Source organism: Sardina pilchardus, chromosome 12, assembly GCF_963854185.1.
Source record: "Sardina pilchardus chromosome 12, fSarPil1.1, whole genome shotgun sequence".
Classification (NCBI taxonomy): domain Eukaryota; kingdom Metazoa; phylum Chordata; class Actinopteri; order Clupeiformes; family Clupeidae; genus Sardina; species Sardina pilchardus.
Window position 1 is genome coordinate 1942082 of NC_085005.1, and position 18768 is coordinate 1960849.

At 38.5% G+C, this 18768-nt stretch overlaps 1 protein-coding gene across 5 annotated transcripts in view; it reads left to right on the forward strand.

The window, feature by feature from the left end:
* The first annotated feature begins 837 nt into the window (after positions 1 to 837).
* Positions 838 to 18768, forward strand: part of hivep2a (HIVEP zinc finger 2a) — a 58857-nt gene continuing 40926 nt past the window's right edge. For 2 of the 5 annotated variants that reach the window (XM_062550182.1, XM_062550181.1), the window contains exons 1-2: positions 838 to 1192; positions 12677 to 12749. The gene's annotated coding sequence lies outside the window, so the exon portion shown is untranslated. Of the gene's footprint in view, positions 1193 to 9449; positions 9512 to 12676; positions 12750 to 18768 lie in introns of all 5 variants that reach the window. The other 3 variants (XM_062550184.1, XM_062550185.1, XM_062550183.1) reach the window with 2 other exon arrangements.

The window sequence follows — 18768 nt, forward strand, 5'->3', positions numbered from 1 at the left end:
CCCGAGGGCGAATACTGTACGAAACACTGTGGATTGTTTCTACCTTCACACTATCAACTTTCATTAAACTATGCAACCACCATATCTACCCTAGCAACACCTTAGTAACCATATCTACATTATCTGAATACATTATTACATTTTCATGCACGGGTAATTCCTTGGAATTGCATTTCTAGTTACTGATAATTCCAACTCAGACTGGCTGGGTGCCACTTGGACAAGAAGGGAGTGTAATACTGTGTTTCACCACTTTCACCACTTACAATTTATGGGGCACCGTTTCACTCATTGCAAAATAGGCTATTTATGAAAATGAGAAATGACAGCACAGCAAGAATGAACAAAAATGGTAAAATGATTAGATAAATGATTGTTTTAACAACGACAGCGATATCGGATGAGATTGTTCTCCCTAAAACACCAGGAGGCACAAATATTTGATTGACTATATGTTTGTTTCATCTATTTAATGTTCTATCCAATTTAATGAGGAAAATTATTCCAAAATCATAATTATGCATGTAATTGGTGATGGAAAACACTTGGATGGATTTGGCTTGCCAATGTCCCAATTTATAGGCTACTTTTTAATAGGTCTATATTTTAATTCACCGACTCATGCTATTTCCGTTATGTTTGTGCATGATTTGTGATGTGCTAACGCCGACCACAACTGCGAATTCATTCTTAACTCTGCGTCGCAGAGGAATCCCCTCCTGCAATGCGCCTTGAAGGAGCTACAGTAGGGATCGGGGCTTCCGAGCTCTCCCCGCCTCTCCCTGCCCTCTTCGTTGGTCTTAAGCCTCTCTATGGGACACGCTGGGGGATCCAATGACGTCAGAGACGAAGTACTCTTACACACTCATACGGTGTATCAGACTTACTATTCTGGGAAGTGGGGCTAGGAATAGTCCGAAGCTGCCCCTTTATTGTGAGTTCCTTCATTTGCTGTGTAGCGGGGGCACAACAAACATCTATAACCGTGAGATGGTGCAACAGAATGTAGCCTATAGGCTACGTTTCACATCGGCTCTGTTATTGGCGGAAAGTGAATAGCCTACCTCTTCCGTAAGCTAGTTGAAAGAATTGTTGATGTGATCCTTCGAGCCTAGGTACATGAACGGCTCAGATCGTCTGTGGTGGCTGATGCAGTTGGACATTTAATGCAGCGCACTTCAAATATGATACGGTAAGTCACTTGTTGAAGATTAACAAGGCCTACATAGATCGAAATGTCAGTTTATAGAAAAAGTTCACTGTAGTTGTGCACGACGTGTTATGTATAGGGGAATACCCAGTTACTTGCATGTAGACTTGGAATGTTGCGTAATATCCTGTGGAATTTGCTCTTTTCTGAGGGCTAAGTGTTATTGATATCTGGCTGCCAATCCTATGGTTGATTTTTGTGAGATTCTATGCACTCTTACTCTCACCATAACATGTGGAAATATAGATCGTAATATTGTGTTCCTGTCTGTGTATTTATGTGTGGGTGTGTGTGAGTAAAGTAGGTGTCTTGTGTGCGCGCTCTGTAGAGAAAGTGGGAGGGTCCCTGGCTCGTTCCGGGAATGTTCCATGACGTGTTCGCCGTCAGGAAGGGCTGCGGAAGGGGGTTTTCAGCCCGGCGCTTCTTTTCTCTGTTTTCAATAGACTGCAGTGAAGCTGCTGTATGCATCCTTCTCAGTTGACCCTATTTGACACACTACCCGAACAGCTCTAGAATGATAATTACATTAGAAAATAATTCAACTTAAACTGTTAGATATTTGAATTGAACGACCATTTACGTTCTGTAGCCTGGGCTATTTTCGTAAGAGGATGTCAGATATGCAGAAGCATAGGGCCTATCACTCTGCACGTAAATATAGCCTACAGACAATGTCTCTCACAAGCCTTACATGTTAGGCTTCATTAATAAATGAACATCAGATGCAGATCTGGAACAACTTGTTACAATGTCAACTGGGTTTGCCAGGTACAACATTGACGTAGTATTGAATGATTTATGTTATTGTGAATTTTGTTGTGCTCCCTTGTTTTTCAACCCATGTCTACCTCTAAGAACAAAGTGATGAGCATGTTTGGCCATAACCTTCCAGAACTACTGATCCAGAGATACATCATTGGTGGTTGATACTAATATGCCACAATATATCATATAAGAATGATTTCTCAGCAGAATAGGCTATGCAGACAATACAGGCCTAGCCTACAGGCTATACTCTTGCAACTAAATAGAAATATGCGTGTAGTGGAAAAATATCATGCAATAAAGCAGTTAAACTAAATAATCAACTCATCTCAATCAACCCAACCACAATTTATTGTAGTTAAAATGATAAGGGTCCAATTTATGTATGTAGGTTCAGTGTCCTGAAAGTGTCTCGGGTACTATTGTACAACCTAATGTCTGTCCACGCAAAAAAAGAGCCTACATTTCTCCACCTTGCCCATGGGGGAGATGTGTCTGTGGTGGCTGTTACTAGCAAGATATAGCTGGGAGTGGTTGCCCAGTATGGCTCTGATTTTATCCCACATCCACCAATATCTTCAGACTGTTCAGTTTTAGTCCAACAACAAAACTGTCCTTCCTGACCAATGTAAAGTCTGTTCATCTCCCCAGCCTGGTTTTCATATACAACTTTTCAAATAATGACAGATGTCTTCTCAAATCAAACACTTCACTTTTTCTCGTTTGTCCATTGATGGTACCAAGATGGTCTTCCATTACTGACTTGATGCAACATACAAGCATCTGTCTGGATTCTGTCTGAGAGGCTGAACAGTAGTGTAGAAATGATATCGCTGACATCAGTCTGGCACAATGCTGCTTAAAGGACATAGAAATCATTGGGTCTTTTGTGGATGTGTAGTCAGCAATGCTATGCCTCAATGTACTCAACCATCAAATAATTATAATTTAAAATTAAATCAGTGGTGATCAGATTGTCCAGATAGCCTAATCATTACTTTTTTTCTGACAACCCCATTTCCGAAAACAGTAAAATGTAATTAAAAACAGAATTCATTTTTCTAAATTTGTATTATGTTCGTTTAGATTTGTTGCTGGCATCAAATTCAAAATGAAGTTGAGACATGGGCATATATATCACTTTGTTGCTTCACCTCTTCTTTTATCAACAGTTTGTAAACATTTGGTAATGGAGGAAACCTCTTGATGGAACTTTGAGAATGAAATGTTGCCTCATTCTTGCCTGGTTATGGCCACCAGATGACGAGAAGTCCATGATTTCCAAAAAGAATTCAAACGTTTGATTTGTCTAACCACAAGACAGTTTTTCGCTTAGCCTCATTGCATCTTAAATGAGCCTGGATCCAGATAAGATGATTACATTTATGGTATCTTCTCTGCATGGCAGAGTTTTGATCAGTTATGCATGGAGCATCAAACTGTATTCATAGACAGACTATGACAACAATTCTCTGAAATAGGCCTGTTTTTAATACAACGCGCCATCGAGGTCCCGAAAATCACAGCCATCTAATATTGTGTATCAGTCGTCGCTTGGTTGCAAAGATTTACTCTGCATTCTAATAATATAGAATGATGCACTGCAGATATTTTTTGCAGTGTATTAATAGATGATGAAATTCCCTAATTCTTTAAAGTGAGCATTATTATTTGATTTTGTTGCATTGTTTGTTTTCAGAGTAACAGATACTTCTGCATCTTTACTTCTGGCTTTTTAAATACCCAATTAAGGTGCTAATTAACCTAATTGCGAAATGTTCCTCCTAAGGTTTCTTTAGCTTTGCAAAACCTTTCCAGCCTTTTGTTGTTTCCATACCATATTCCATTTTTGAGGCTAGTAATAATGAAATTAACCTTGCATCACATTGCAATGGTTATTGTTAGTTCCCTGTAGTTGGTAGTAGGCATAGGCAATGGCAGTGGCGGACTGATATTGCCGAGGTGTCCCGACTGGAGTGCATGGAGTGTGCTTTTCTGCTTACGTTTTGAGCAGTACTGCTAACCGGAGCAAAGTAAAATTCTGCCGCTGCTGAGAGACTAGTCCCTCAAAATGTAATGCGATCATTGAGATGCGAGGCTAGTTTTATTTCTTTTTTTTAAAAAAGTTTATTCTTTTGGGCCTTTTATGCCAGGACGGTGGAGAATGACAGGAAGTGAATGGGAGAGAGAGCAGGGGTGGGATCCGGAAAGGGGATCGTTCCTGGATCGCCATCATACAGTGTGCTCCAGCCAGTTGTGCAACAGCTTTAACCAGGCTAGTTTTATTTCTAACATTATTCCATCAACTCAGACATTTACATCGATAGTCTAGCATTATAATTTATTTGAATAGGATGTCCTGTGGAGTGGGTAAGACTGTTTTTAGTGGCAGGCTAGCATATACTGTAGCGTTGACTTGACTTGACTTGAACACTGCAACTAGAGGGACTGGATTAAATACGCTGAAAACAGTCTCATTGATAAATATCAGATTGGTTAACCTGCAAATGAGGTCCTATGTCCAAAATGCTGCACTACCCCGTTAACAATACCGAACAGCAATTCTCATAATTTCACAGATAGCTCTCCTATCCTGACCTCATATTTTACCTCATACAAGACACAAGTCATGTGGCCCAGTGCTTCTTCCTGCCAGCAGTATTCTACAAGTGAGTGGAATGTCATGATACAGTCACCACATAGCAGTACTACTCCATGGCTCTGACATTCTTTTGGGTAGATGTTTTCCTCATGGTAGAAGAGTTTGGCTTAAACTATCCAGTCTGTCAAGTTCTATGTGGGGCAGTAACATCTGACAAGCTTTTTCAAAGACGCCTGTTTTTATTGTGGATTATTACATCTCAAATATCAGAAAGCGTTCGTTATGCACGCTTGCTTTAAAGCATGGCTGCATAAAGGGGAAACCATTTTAAAGATAATTTTAATAAAAGTCGGCATAGTCAATGATAAAACAAATGTGTAGGGGGAGTCAAGTAAAACCCACTTTTTACCCACTACCACTCCACCCAAGACATGACATATACCTGCCTTTAGGATTCCCTTGCCCTCACACACACACACACACACACACACACACACACTTACATGCTCCCTCTACTAGCACGACCCCAGGCAGTTGGGTTGGCCCCTTGAGCCGTGGATCTGCCCAAGGTGTCTTCCTGAACAAGGGAGTTTTGCCTTGCCCCTGTTGCTCCTGGGTGTCCCTTGGTGCTCCCCAACCCCTCTTTTGTATAGTATCTATTTATTTATTTTTTCTTTTCATTTATTCTGGACACTTAAGCACAATGAATTTCATTACTTATAAATTATTTTTTATAAGTACATGACAATAAACTTGAACTTGAACTAAAACAGACAACATAGCTACAGGAGTGTGAGATGCCATCAGGAGAAGGGAGAGTACACCTCATTTCCCCCTTGGATGAACCATCCACACCTGAACACCATTCCATTAGCTGGAGATAGAGGAAAGCACCAAAACACAAGAAGCAGAGTAGACAATGCAGGGCTGTTATAGTTCACAACTCATCATTTTAGATTTAAGGATGGTAAGGATGGATGAGTTGAAAAACGCAAATGAATATGTAAAGGAACGTTATAAAAGACAGTAGGGGTATCTACTACTTTGAAAAATGCATAAACCGCTGCATGGGAAGTTTATAAACATGCCAATTTATGTTTTTTTGATGTTACAATGCTCTCACAATTTAGACACAAGTTTAGGTAACCATGCATTTGAGTGATATTGATTAAAGACATTCTGTAATTTTGCTCTTGGCTGCATCAGTTTTTAAGCTGCCCAGAATTGATTTGGCAATGTTGTGTTGGCATGCAAAACATATGGAAAGCAGTCTCAGGAACAGGAACTAAGTATAGGCAGACAGCACAAGTGCAAAGCAAAGAGCACTTTCATTTTTCCATTTCCCCTTTGTTGCTCATGCAAATTATACACTGAGAAACTTGCCTGCTGTGTGCACTTCCTCTTTTTGAGTGTGTGGCCTATATAGAAGAACATGTGCTGGAGTGCCTGTTTGTACACACATCATATTCACACACTTACATTATGATGCAGGTGACGAGACAGAGGATAATCTTTGATGACTGATGTGCCTGAATGTTGTTGTCTGTTGACTGTCTGGTGTCTGAAGGTTGGTCTGAGTGTGTGGATGTAATTGAAATGGCTTTATGAAAGTTAGCATATAGGAACATACTGTTACAGACTATACAAACTTAACACCATGGTTTGAATGGAACAGAAAAGGCTGTACATTAATGTGCATTCAAAATCTATCCTCAGATTTTTACATTGAGTCCAATCCAATCTCTGTTGAATTGTTTAAGTGTAAAACAGTTGCTGCTATGGTAGCTGAAACAAGAAAATTGCTTGCAAGTGGCTGAACCTGTAGGTCTTCTTAGTTGACTTCAAGATGTGGCACTCATGCATTAGGCCTATGTTTAATTTTTGAAAGCATGTATAGATTTCTGGTCAGTTGACCAGTGTTTTGTGATTAATTGGATAGATGGCTTATATTGTGAGAATGAAATGCTGGTCCTATATTACAGAAACTTCCTAACTCACAAATCCTATCTTATCTATTTGGTAACTATGGTTTACTATGTTTAGGCTCTGATTTAAGAAAAATGTCATTTCAGAACGGCTGCTCCTAAGTCAGTGTTTTCTCCTAACTCCTAATGATAAAGGTTAAATTAATGAATGAATCAATCAATCAATCAAATTTGGATGCTAACTGGCTGAAGCTAACCTTCTAAATCCTGACCCCCGTCTGTAACCATCTATAGGATGAAGCCACCAACATCCAGTCTTTACTAATATGCCTTCATCCGTTTTATGGTGGGAGCCATGCTGTTATCGATTTGTCTGTGCAGGATGTCCATGAATGCGTGGTCCTGTCCATTAGGGCACATGTACAATGTCAAAGATCAGTTTAGTACAGTTGATGAACCATCTCTGATGATATTTGTTGCTGATAAACCAAAGTAACCAAAGCCAAAGTAATGAAAAATGATGAACCAAAAATGTGTTGATGAGTGTGGAGGAGGGTGGGTATGGGACAGCAGACACTACTGAGACCTTTGGGGGTTGTAGTGGGACTGATTCAACTAAACATGCATGAAGGAAGGTGCCTGCTTGATGACTCCAGTGAAATTCTCATGAAGGCTGCGCTGTTGGTGATGTTTATTTTGCGCACAAAGGTTTCTTTGTTGGTGATTTTATGTTTGTTGCTTTGTTTTTTTGCATGGGCATTCAGCCTACTGGTAGCGTTTGTGGTAACGTGGACAGCCAGCCGTTACAGATCCTGGGTGCAACATGCAGCAGGTTTGCAACTGCTGCCAGTGAACGGTGCATTGTTGTTGTATCCTACATCATGTTGTGTAATGTTAAATAGGCGTCATTGTTGATTGGCCACCCTGAGAGATCCCCTACCTACTGTACAGGGAATTTAACATCTTTCCGGTGTATATCTGAAATTACAGTGAAACTTGACAGAGTGGAATGTGCTCATTGTCCTAAAACACGGAACAGTGTTTCCGTTCAAATTGGTCTTTATTAACAGAAAGCACACACAAAAATTAAATGCCATTAAAATGTACAATCGCTAGATATATATTATTGATGCTGTTAAAAATTATTTTCATTAGCCAACTCTTTGCTATGTAGGCGAACGTACAGCTAGTTCGTTTTGATTACTTGTTACAGTGGTTGCTGAGTAAAGCAAACTCACGCTTTCAACCCACCATGAATGTTGGCTAATTGTTTTAAATGATATAAAAAAGAATATCTTTTTTGAATTTTGATCCCTTAAACAATTCATTTCTATGTTTATTTACATGGATGTGCATCATGATCAGGTAGAGCAGCGATGAGTCAGTTAAGCTCGGTAGTCTTGGGTCATACTCACTTTTGCCTGTAAAGCATAACTTAATTTATTAGCAGTTTAGTGGTGAGAATAAGTGGCAGAAATTCTCAAAAATGAGGATTCAGTTTGTGATTTTGAATTGTTTTGGTTATTTCTGGAGGGCACAATATAGTTATTAATATTGTGTTAGAGTAAAAACATATGTCAAATGTTAGAAGGAGAGAGAGAAAAGATACTCAAACACACACACACATGCAGATGTTGTCTGACACCCTGGAAGGATTGACTTATCAGCTACTTCAAGCTAGTTCCACACCTGAACTGACTGGATTGATCAGTAGCATGCATTAACATTCATTGTTTGGGTTCTGTTCAAGTTCCCACCGTCAACAAGTTCCCACCTTCTAGGTTTTACCCTGAACGTCCATAAAGGAAACGGCTCTATAGACAAATGTGCACAGACAGACTCATGTATCCCTGCTTTTCTCCTTTCATGAGGCTGATAAGCTTTAGGAGACCATGTGTGAAGGTTCTTGAAGTACCAGTTGGTATCCACACTGCCTTGGGCTGTGCCAGGCAGTGACTAAATCGCTTACTCAGTCCACCCACACACATAAAAGAGCAAATGGCAAGAGTGTCACTAAGACTGCTGACGGATGTTGCATATGAGTGCGGAGGCACAGGAAGAAACAGAAAGGGCAAGATAGGCAGTTGTCAAGGTAGTATTGGAGGAGTGGAGCAGTGAAGAGATAATACAGAAAGAGAAAAGGAGATATACTGTATATTATTTATACCCATGGCAAATGTTGACTTGATGTTGACCAATATGTGCGTCCTGACTGAAAATGTAGGTTGTAAGACAATGTGGTAGAAACATGGAATCAGATAAATAAATGTTTTATATGTAAATTTAAAGGTGTTCTAAGCCATGTTGGGCAATGTCACTTCTGTTGAAATTCAAACAAAACAGAAAGCTTGCTCGCTTCTTCCCTCTCCCTCCTGTGCAATTGAAGCTCTCCTGAACACACACCTTATTGGTGAATGGCTAGAAAGTTTGTTATGTTTCATGATCCAGGTTGCACCAGGGGTATTCCAAGTATGTGGTTTAGTGACAAACCTGGGTAAGTTAACTCAGCGTAAGTGGTAAACCTCCTCAAACAAGAGTCCCATCATGGCATTGTTTTGTTGGGAGAATGAAGTCATACAGCTCCTCTTTTAGGAGGTTTACCACTTACTTTGGGTTAGCCTACACGTTAATAAACCATGTACTTGGAATCACTTGCGAGGAGTAAACGCCCCTCTGCTGGCACATCAGGGCCGTGAACCTTGTGTCATCCCTTACATATATAGTGTGTTCTTTTGTTTGCTTCCTCTAAAATGAGTAAGTTGATCCTGATTTTTTTTTTATGATATTGGGAAAAGGCAAACATGAATGTAGTTGCCTTGATAAGCAGTCACCAAGAAATGACATAATTATAAGTAAATATTGTTATACCATAATCATATGACACAATAATAACACATAATTATAGGTCTTGCTCCTTTGCTTGTCTTTTGTTTTTGCTTTTGCTCAGCTGACAAAGAGAGTAACTTCCTGCCACCTGCTGTTTGTGCTGCTGATTGGCGGAGCCTAATGGTGAGGACTTACCTCAGCAGAGGCTTACTACTGCCGTTGGTGGATGCTTCCTTGTGTCAATTGAATTAGAATCAGAGGCTTATCAATTATTTTGTCTTTTTTGATGTGGTGGAAAATGTGTTCAGTAGGTTATACAGGGATAAAAGAATACAAGACAACAGTAGACTATTAAGTCAGGAAGATAAACAATATGAGAAACATGTATATAAACTGAATCTGAATGCAAGTAAAACATTGTGTACAATGAAGAAAAATGCACAAAACTTTTGGGTAACACTTTATTTTAATGTGTCGCTGTTACAGTGTACCTACCTAATTAGGTACAGTGGTACAACCTGTGTAACAACATGTACCATCAGGTACTATCATTGTACTTGCATTATGTATTTGTGGGTACCTACATATAGTTGTTACATTGTAATACTGAGTGCTTTTTTCAAAACTTTGCCAATTTGCCAAAATTTTTCATGATTGCGTTTATTTTTGACCTGAGACCTGCTGGATGGGGTAAATCTGGTCATGATAGATTTTATATACAAACCATTCTTAGCTCCAGTCATGGCCTCACTGTCTTCAGTGTGCACTACAAAGTACATAGCCTACAGTATATCAACTGTGTTGGTAAACACTAAATACTCTTTAATACAGTGGAACAAATCCATTAAAATAAAGTGTACCAGATAAGTACATACATCCATATTACATGTATGTCCTCATTCTCAAGTCTTGAAATGTGCTATACAGGTAGGCATAAACAGACCAGTGACACAACATACATGTAATATGTACATGTTAGTACATAACTGGTACACTTCATTTTAATGGGTTTATACCACTGTATCAAAGAGTAATAAGTATGTACCAACACAGTTGATACATGTGCTACGTAGGGTAATGGCAGACGTGTTCCAAGACATCAAAGACACAACATACATGTCATTTAAGTGCAAGTAATTAACTGGTACACTTAACAGGTTTATTTCACTGTATCAAAGAGTAACAAAGGTGTAGCAGTGCAGCTGTTACATGTACACTGAGGACAGTGAGGCCTTGACTGGAGCTAAGAATGGTTTGTATATTAAATCTATCATGACCAGATTTACCCCATCCAGCAGGTCTCAGGTCAGCCCTTTGCCTCTGATGAAAAATGTAGGCAAATTGGCAAAGTTTTGTAAAGCACTCAGTATTACAATGTAACAACTATATGTTGGTACCCACAGATACATAATGCAAGTACAATGATAGTACCTGATAGTACATGTTGTTACACAGGTTGTACCACTGTAACTAATTAGGTAGGTACACTGTAACAGTGACACATTAAAATAAAGTGTTACCAACTTTTGTTAATATATCACATTTGTGACTCTTCAAAGCGAAATCAGTCGCTTTGCGCACAATATTATTCTGAGAAAATCCACAATAAACAAACTTCCGGGTTAAAATATTGAATTTCACGTTTTCGCATAATTTGACAGTATACAGTATACAGTTTCATATCATGAACTCATTTCACGGAAAAACATACGTTTTGACTGTTAAACCCGGCGAAGATTCAACACATTTGCTGTCATTCCCGTTGTCTACGCCGCTTAAAACAGTGATTTCTCCTCTTCTGGCATATCGTGACAGGAAAACCATGTCAACTTTTTGTGGATGCGGTTATCTTAGCGATCATTTGTGTAATACCCTCAATATACATATTGTTGGAAAGCTTAGTTTATGGCCATTCATGTGAGCACAATACCTTAATTTTGAAAATTTTACCAGAGCAACTGGTTTCGCTTTGCAGGGTCACATTTAGACAATTGTCCATGGAGCATGAATGAAGCCTCTGGGCCTTGTTTGTGAGACCAACTGCAGTTGGGTACTTGTTGTATGAGGTTTTGGTCCTGATGCAGAGTTACAGTATAAGAAGATGTGAGGTGGGATGGGTCAGTCATAATTGTTGATACTCGCTTCAGTTATTGCACATGGAACTAGTGTCATCATCATTGTCATTGGCAGGCTTAACTTCTTCAACTGATGTAATGTTCAGTGATACTAAAGCAATGATAGAGCGTTGACTATGGATTTGGAGTTTGTCGTGACTAGTGTAAAAAGAAACAGTTTTTATATACTATTTTTACAGGTTAGAGTGTGCGTTGGGTGCGAAGCAATGACGTGTAGTAGTGTAGAATATGCTAATCTCCACGGTAAATGTGCTTCATTTGCTGCTGCTGTAGATGTGGCTGCTGCTGCTGCTGCTAAAGAACCTAATGAAATAAGACATCCAGTTAAACCATGTGTGTGCAGACCCTAGCAGATGTAGACAAGTGGACCCAGGGAGGAGTAGGTTGACCAAAAAATGCTCATAGCACAGAACATCTATGTCTACCTAGTGGGACCTAGCTGCACTGATTTTAAACTGTAGCAGATTGGCTCAGAATTCTAGACATCCAGTCAGTATCACTCAGTTTCCAGGCTGAACTTATTCATTTTGTGAATGTATGCATGCAAGAATAACCAACACATAAAGGAAATATACAGTAGCATACTATATCAGCAAATATACCGTTATACAATTTCCATTGCATTGTTGACATGAAATTCTTTGTGTTGGTTTTGTGAAAGATTTGTGAGGTCAGTCTATCAGTATGAAGTGTTGACTGCCTGACAAAGATCTTTGCTTCAAGCTTTCATTGGCAATCTTATGGCTCTTATTAGTTTCTTTGTGCTTTGTGCCGAGACCAAATGGACAGCTTTTTAAAGGAAGTGATTGTATGCTCCTTAGATCATGCATTCTTTATAAGGATGAATCATATTTCAAAACATCATAATTAGCTTGCTGCTCAAAGATATCACTGCTTGCAATTGATGACATTATTTTTAAGGCTGCTAACTATTCCTCAGTGGTGGAAAGGGAAAATGACTGCATGTACTTTTAGAAAATGTAGCACATCAGGCATCAAGACTGTGTGGTGTATGGCCGCTAGAAATGCCTCTAAATGTAGTCTGTTGTATAATCCCTCCAGGGGCCCTTTTGCTATTTTTGTTCCTGGATATGCGTCAGGACTGGGTATTTTCTCTGGTGACTAGCTTACATCAGTAGCCTAGGTTTCCTAGCATATGTTCAGTGAGTGGCCTTTGATTGATGGGACTTTCTCCTGTTATCTGGTTTGTTAGTGACCTCAAAGAATGTACACAGTGAAATTTGGCCTGACGGAATGCCATGGACAAGAGGGATCATTAAAAGCAGGTCAGTGGTGAAATCATTTCCTTCTCCCCCTCTCTTCTGTCTCTTTTCTGTTGATCCCCAGAAGCTTTTTCTGGTTATTGTATGTGTTAACATAACAGAATTGAAGAATCTGTACGCAGATGTTCACTTTGTTATTTGTAGTGTGTTGTTTATTAGATTCAACACACCAGGTATCTTGATGTTTCTCTAAAGTTGAGTTATAGATGGTGAGTGTTTAATATTAGTGTTATCTGAGTGCTTGACTCATGTGGCTACCTCAGCCTTGGACAGATACAATAGTTGAACAGACAGGCCTACACACTTCTGGTATAATGACACAACCTACATTAGGCCCAGTAGTATAATTTCCTGTCAGACATCATGTTTCTGTTCTATGAAGTTTCTGTTTTTCTCTCTGGATCTAATATGTGTTTACCATACACCATCACCACCACCACCACCACTCACACCCACCCACCCACCCCATCCAGGGGACGTTGCAGAAATGTTGTTATTTTCCATGCAGATGTCCAGCTCCAGCTGGGATCTGTTACAACTTGATCTTTAACTGGTAATGCTTTTGATCTTTGGCCAAGGACACAAACAATAACATGTTTATTGACCATGAGTGAGGTACTAGAGTTATTATATCACACTTTCACATAAGCTACATTTTCTTCTCAAATTTCTATATGTACCACATTTTGGTTGTAAAGGGCTTGAACTTGAAATGAGTGTTTACTAAATGTTGAGGCATCGCAATATCACATCCTCTGTTTTTTCTTGAACTAGGCACAAACTTTCACAATAAAGTACATTTAACTAGCCTTTTCAATTTTATTTATTTGTAGGCTATAGCATCGGTAACAATTGCCTAGAATTGAAACTTCTGATAAGATTGTTCCAAGGTTTTGTGGAGAGGAGTAGTAAGGAGATTTTTTTTTATGATAGATTATGATGTGATTTGTACAATTAAGTGTCATCTCATTTCTGTCTCAAATAGGTCCTCATAGGGAATCATTGGAGAGATATGTAATTACATTTATTCATCATAATTGAAACAATTCGGTGATCATATCTTGGTGACCTGACAAACTAAAATGTGAATGACATGCATAACAGAAAAGCTCAGATGGAAAAAGGCTTCTTTCTTTTTTACAAGTATAAGTGGAATGAATATATATGTATAATTCTGATAACAATACTTTGATAGTTTTGGTTCTCTGTGGCTACCCTACTTAATTAAAAGTAATTGAATTACTTGACCAGTTACTGTATATCAAAAGTAATTAGTTACTAGGGAAGGTCACTTTTAAGTGACTTTTATGTCTGCTTTTTAAATGTAAATATGAACAGTACTAAACAGTCAATCAATTTATTCAACTCTGCCTGGCTTATCGGCTGCACTGCAGTCCGTGTAAAAGTCTAGCTTTGGTTGTTTGCATGGAGTGGCGCCTTCAGCATTTGTAGGGCTGGGGTCTTTTAATGCTCATTGATTGATTTCATCTGTGTATCATTGCGCCACCCTGCGACATCAGATCAGAAGCAGCTAAAGTAAGCCCATCTTGACTTCTTGTCTGCAAGCGTTAATTTTTCACAAAAGAGAGTAATGTAAAGTAACTGACTCATTTAAATTTCAGTAATTGTGATTGCGTTACTTGATTTTTTTTTTTTTTTTTTTTTAACGTTACCGCTAAAAGTAGTGGAAGTAGTTACTCCCAACACTGCTTAGGAGGCAGCATTTCATACCAATATTTGAACATGCCTTAATGCCTTGCTGCTACCAAAGGCTATCTTAGAAGGCAGCATTTTTCTGGTTTCAAACACAGCCTACGTCACTGAAATCGTCTGAAAATCCTGGGCCAATGTCTATGGTCAGGGCACTCTTACCATTCTCAACATCTTAGAATTCTATACTATCAGTTTGGTGTCTGTCTCTGCACAGGTGCCCTCTCAGACACGTGGCATTATAATGCTGTGGAAAAGGAATATATTCTAGTTCCTTAAGAAACAGACAAACATGACATTTAAATGTTGTTTTTACCCTGATTAGTCAGATGAAATGGTGAGATTGCTGTAGGTTTTGTCTATGCCTCTCAGTGTTGACTTGCATGTCCCCTGGTCAAGCAACAACTACTGTTGTCTGGTTTATTTCGGAGAAGGAATAAGATATAATTAAATCAGGGAGATAAAGAACTGTAGTGGGAAAAATAGTTTCTTGGCCAATGGTTAGAGCAAACCGTTGTCTTTTTTAGGGTTAAACACAATGGATGCACAGACTTTACACTGAGAAGAAATGGCTATAATGGCTCTGTCACATTAGTCAAGTCACATTAGAATGCATCTTGAGTGACCACTTATGATCAGATATCACATCCCACTCTTTATGCAAATACATATGTGATGTTAACTAGTGGGAGGCAGATATGCACTTTACATCTAACATAAAATAAAAGAAGAAATCAAATCAGTGCACACTGGGTCTATTCCTTGATATATTCCAGGTAAACCAAATCACCCAAAATGTGTATGCAATTGTAATGTATAACCAGTTTTTCTTATTTGTCAGTTTATGTCCTTGATTGATGTTCAATACACAATTGACTGGTGGTAGTCACAAACATGGCACATTGTACCTGGGATCTGTAATGTCACAGCATGTGCTACCAGTAGCCTAAATAACACAAACAAACTAAAAAAAAAAAAACATTGTGCATTTTAGCATTTGTGAATATTTCACTGGGGTTATTAAGCTGAAACCTTCCTTCAACTGTGTTTCATTGAAATAGGCCCAAGACACCTCCAAAAGTTTTTGGAGTGGCCAAAAGACTTTAATCAAGTGCAAAAATGTATTAAAATGTCTTGTTATAAGCAAATAATAGAAAAATAAGCACTCGATTTATGTCACTTAGATTCTAGATTTTTTTGCAGTGTACATGCACATGAGAAGGGAATGTATTGACTTAGCTAACTCTGAGGAATATGATTAAATAAGCTAAACTCCCAAAAAGTCAGCTTTTAAAAAGAAGCCAACTTCTTCAGTTTCATTCACTACTGTCATTGTTTATGATCGAAATAGCCGTTGTTGGCTACTTTTAATTGCGAAGATATAGCAGTCAATCTGAATGACCGTATACATGGGTGTTCATGTAGGAACACTAGGAACGAACTACACCACCTCTTCCATTCCGATTAATATTCTGATCGGATCATGAATTTTCATTCCGATTGAAGGTTTATATGACGATTTTTATTCTGTTCGGAGCTGTTATTCTGTTTCTAATCGGAATAGAAGTGTCCATGTCAATGTGGCTATAGAGAATTAATAACCACCTTGTCAGCCAATCAGAGTAAAGTACTTCTAGTTTGTGATAAAAAAAAAAAAAAAGCTTATACTATTCTTCTTCTAGCCTTCAAGGAAATACAATTTGTGCCTCATGGATGTTTGGGGGCCAAGCAGAAAAGCTGCGAAGCCCCATTGTGTTTCTAAATTGTCTTATTATTGGGTTCCAAGCGGTGAAGCTGTGTAGGCCCCCCTTGTGTTTGTATATTTTCGAACTATTATTATTATTATTATTATTTTCATTACACATATTTTCTCCACCATTGAAGATTGAGGCAGCCCATAGAACTGTCCGGTAAAAAGTTGTAAAAATTGGCACACCGATTGAGGGCATTCCTCTTATTAATTTCACAGTTTCATGTCGGCACCTCGAATGCTCCACCGCCACCAATAAGTCAAGGTTGGACACGTGTTCGTGCACTTAACTTTTGACCCATATGTCCAATCTTCCAAAATGTATTGTTGTAATCCTTGGACCAAGCTGAATTCAATGCACCTGATGACCTCAATATCCGCCATATTGGATTATATCAAAAATATTACAACGTTCAGGTCACAAATTTCATCTGATCTTCACCAAAATTGGCACAGACGATCTTCAGACTATGTCTTATCAGTGCATTACTCTCTGGAGCAATTGTCCAAAGAGTTTGCCACCAATTTCGATTGGCTGTTACAGGCAAAACTGCTAAACAGGAAGTGACCTCATATCTCAGTCAATCTTTTATTGTTTGACATGTAACATGCTGTGAGTGCTTGCAGCTATATCTGATGCAAAGTCATCCAGTTGCTGTGGCATCTCTGGCCTACTGGACTGTTTGGCCCCCCTATTGCTGCTTGCAGATATATTTGTTCATGTTTTTGCATACATTTTCACTAAGAAGCATGCTAGTTGAAATATATTTTCATACTGTATTTGGTAGGTTTGTCTGGAATCTCGCAATATAAGAATCATGATGGCAGGATATACTGTAGCCTGACGTTGTCATACTCAAACTGTAGTCTAGGAGAATTTGAGTCTGATACTGTTCCATTGGGCTGTGATTATGGGGCATATTTGAGCTGAACCAGGGAAAAAAATGCCTCTTCGCTCAATTAGATAGACCTACAACCAATCAGAGCAGCATCGGTAACACTTTACATTACAATGTTATGGTAATATGAATGCAATTTAATGGTAATAATATTTTTAAACCACATATTACAAATAATTAATGTGTAATTTCTAGACAATTACTGTGCAATTACCTTACGACAACAATGCAAATAACTTGGATTTAAGGGTAAAATAAAATGGTAATAACTGCTGTAAATGTGTACTTACAGAAGCAATAAATATTTAGGATTTACTTATTGTGACATAATATGTGACCTGTTATCTGTTGTTATGATGAAGTAAATGAGGTAATTTCACAATAACCATATGGTATTAGGGATGTAAAATACTGTTTTGTCTTTTTGAAAGGTTTTCTGTGCGGTGGGGAGTTGTTGAAATCCTTTCAGTGGGCCGTGTTTCACAGCATTATAATCATGGTCTAATGATGATTTGTACATTATTATTAGCTGATTTTTTTCTGTTATCGATGTGTTTTTATTTACTATAAATGGTATGTTAGTAGTTTTTAGCTTGCAGTTATTGCTTGTTCAATCACTAGCAGAGAGTCCAGTCTCTGTAATGAACGCTGCGATTCCATTGGTTAGGCGTGGGTAGATAGAGGAACATTCTGTATGGTTGTGTTCTCTGTCTCAGAGTTTGCTCTGGTCTGTATTTTTGTAAATACTTTTTAGATACTATACATGCATTGCACAGGAGTATTTGATTCTTATATGGTCTGTAACCATTTTTTAATTTTTATCTCTCCTCTTCACTGTCCGTGTATGTTTAGTGTAGCTTTTGGAGTGGCAGGGATGTGGGAGTTGCACTGAAAACCTGATTTTCCATTCCTGCTGAGTGCACATCCCATTCTCAGTTTTATTTGAAAGTAGGTTCATTAGACTGTGGTTGCCAGAGGGAGCACTTCTTGAAGGGGTAATGTAAGCTTGGCTCCCATGGCCTTGTGTTGTGAGGAACCCATTTAATTGTAACATAAAACTGGTATGTTACTACAACCATAGCTGAACTCCAAAACAGTGGTTTGCAGCTCTGGTTACTAAAGTTCATTTATTATTAAAACTTTCTTACTTTAACATTTTCTATAGACTTTTTTTTATTTTTTATCTTGGGTCAATATTGTTGTGGTGGTGGTGCTGGAAATCAGTGTTCTCTGTCTCTTTGTGAACTTAGAGCATCTGTGATATCCCTAAATTCCTAATGCTTGCCATACTGTAGCATACAACAGTGTGTTCTAAGTCCATGCAATGCAATGTGTTGGTACAAGTGTTGTAAAACTGAAGTTAAGCAGCTGCTAATGAACAAGTATTCGGAATATGGCGAATACATAATGGGAGTAGTGGTAGTGAATTAGCCTACATTTTATTGTTTTGAAAACAAGAAATACTTATATTTCATTTTTTGAAATTTTGGAAGTTTAGTCAGCCTCAACACAGCCATGCATCTAGTCTGCAATAAGTCTTATGTTAAATGTTAAATGTTTTTGTTTTTTGCTGACACTCTGTACACATCTTTATGGCTGTACCTCCAGACACATCAGTGTGTCACAAAGCACATATAGACAATATGTATGTTATGAGAATTGT